The 2,500-nt window shown below is 41.2% G+C and overlaps 1 pseudogene; it reads left to right on the forward strand.

Annotated features, from left to right (window-relative positions):
* The window catches only part of LOC138057645 (exonuclease 3'-5' domain-containing protein 2-like), a 73,698-nt pseudogene that overhangs the window by 69,982 nt on the left and 1,216 nt on the right, over window positions 1–2,500 (forward strand).

Consider the following 2,500-nt stretch of genomic DNA (forward strand, 5'->3'; position numbering starts at 1 on the left):
TTTTGCCGAGATATTTCCAGCCTTTGTGAACTTTAATATCATGTTGTGTAATTTTCGAGCTTAACAAATTTGCATACGTGTGTTGAAATGTGATACGGGAGCATTTTTGTGGTATAGTGTAACGAAAATAAACAGGTCTGTTGGAAGCTTGCTTGAGTTTCAACAAAATAACCCACAAAATCGGCAAAAAAAATCTGACACTGATGAATAATAAAGTAGCTGCTATCCCCAAAACGATGGAATTACCTGGCGATAAATAATCTCGTCTTGGAGAGTAAAGTTTTGACTGTCAACCTGAAGAATTGGGCGATTGTGATCTTTGTGTTGAATTCGCACATTTCTTGTCAAACTTTATAACACTTGAAAGAAAAAGAAAACTTACAAATTAAAACAAAAACCCGGTATCTGTGTCAAATGATGATTTGACACTGTTTCGTGAGTAAACACACCGCGGTAACTGGCTGTTACTAAAGGTGGGACAGGGACGTGGGGACGCGGGGTTTCAAGGACGTGGGGACGCGGGGACTTGGAGAGATGGGACGCGAGTACGTCGGAACTCGGAGACGCGTCTCTCTCCGAGTCCCCGCGTCCCCACGTCCTTGAGTCCCTGCGTCCCCCGTCCCCGAGTCCCCACGTCCCCACGTCCCCACGTCCCCGCGTTCCCGAGTCCCCGAGTCCCCGAGTCCCAAGTCCCAAGTCCCACGTCCCCGTTCCACTTTTAGTAGGGAGCTTAAGCAACGACAACGGCGAGGGCAACGAGAACGTCATCTCAAAATATAAATTTGCGTTATTTTAATCGCTTCGTGACTATTTCAACGTTTTTGATATGACAAGGGTGTGGTAGGAGAGAAAATTAAAATTTATCCTCAAGTGCTGACGTTCTTCATAAAACCAAAAACTTGGCTATTTCACGTTGTTGTTTGGCTGACGACGGCAAAGAAATGGACAAAAGTGAAAAACGCACGTGCAGGGCGTGCAAAGCTATTGTTTTTACCCACTAAATATGCAAATTCGTGACGTTCTCGCTGCCGTCGCCGTTGTCGTTGCTTATGCTCCCTAGTAACAGCCGCGGTAAATTCATCACGGCGCCCTTTGAATCCGATGTAACTTTCGATTTTGCGCTTTTGCTTGTGCAGCCAAAAGTACAATAGCAAAAATTTCCCAGAATGTTTGTCGGTGATCGTAACTTTTTATATTCGGGGTTAAAAATTAATGTTGTTTTCGTGTCATAAATGTTGTTGCTGATGGCAAACTATTTTATTCTCGATCGACCGTCCAGAAAACTTCCTTCTGCTCTTCCCAAAAAATTTGTACCACTATTTATTTACTTTTGCATCAATATTTGTTTTGCATAAAGCCAGGTCTCCCATCCAGATACTAACCCCGCCAAACGGGGTAACTTCAGCAAACTATTGTAGCTGTCAGATGCTCAGAGGGCACGCTTAAACTTGTGGTGAAAAGAAGTTGTGAGGGAATTTGAAAATTATCAACACGTCAGCCCAGAAGCCAATGTTTCTCGCTTCTCTTTTATTTGTTATTCTTCAGAGACTGGAATGCTGTACTTCAATACCACACAATTCAGTGCCTTCTGATTTTCTGTAACACGTACCACAGGCAACCCAGTGTATGCTTGACGGAAGCATCTCGTTCTCAGAGGAATTGCCACTGATTAGCCTCCAGAAAAGTTTGGATGAAAATAAACAAAAATTTGTCAGAGTGTTTGCATATCTACAAAATACAATATTTTAAAATTGGTCTTGGGGATTTTGACGATTTTGTAGATCAATGTTGATGTTTATTTAATAATATCCAAAAATGAACGTTACGTAGGTTGTGCAGCTGCAGTATTCGGGACATTTACGATCAAAAAAAGGTTCTGACTGACCTCCATTTTGAGAATTCGCAATACAACAGGGACTGTCTTAAAATTTTATTAACCTTGGGCTGGATCAGACCAAAAATAAGTTGGTTCGAAAATGGTTTGAAAATGGTCAATGGCCTTTGGGGAGAACTGTACGTTGAAAGTCATTTGGATAGCAGGTAGTTCCAGATAGTTATAGAAAGGGGTCTATATCAGTGTTCTCCTTATCAGGTGGTAACCAGTAAAATTTACGGCCTCAAGCAACAGTTCTTACCGCCTGCAACCTCTTGAAGGTTTACTAAAACTATATGAGTCATTTTAAAAAACTACCAGTCAGGAATTGTCCCTTACCTGCTGAGCTAAAACTTAGGGAGAACACTGCTATATGCAAACCAAAAACCGTGAACACAATTGTTGTGTACTACTTGAGCAATAGAGGACTTTTTCCATGTTCACATAGCATCGTATAAACACGAGGGGGGTTGGGAGAATTTGAGAGAGTTAAGCATAATTATTGAAAATTATCCCAGTACTTGAACTTATCCAAATTCGTGTGTTGTCACAACCATGTTTTTATACTCTTAATCTAAACATACCTATTGATCAATTAGAGGGCATGTACTATCCTAATTATTTTGT

This window comes from Montipora capricornis, chromosome 7 (assembly GCF_036669925.1).
Source record: "Montipora capricornis isolate CH-2021 chromosome 7, ASM3666992v2, whole genome shotgun sequence".
In the NCBI taxonomy this organism is placed as follows: domain Eukaryota; kingdom Metazoa; phylum Cnidaria; class Anthozoa; order Scleractinia; family Acroporidae; genus Montipora; species Montipora capricornis.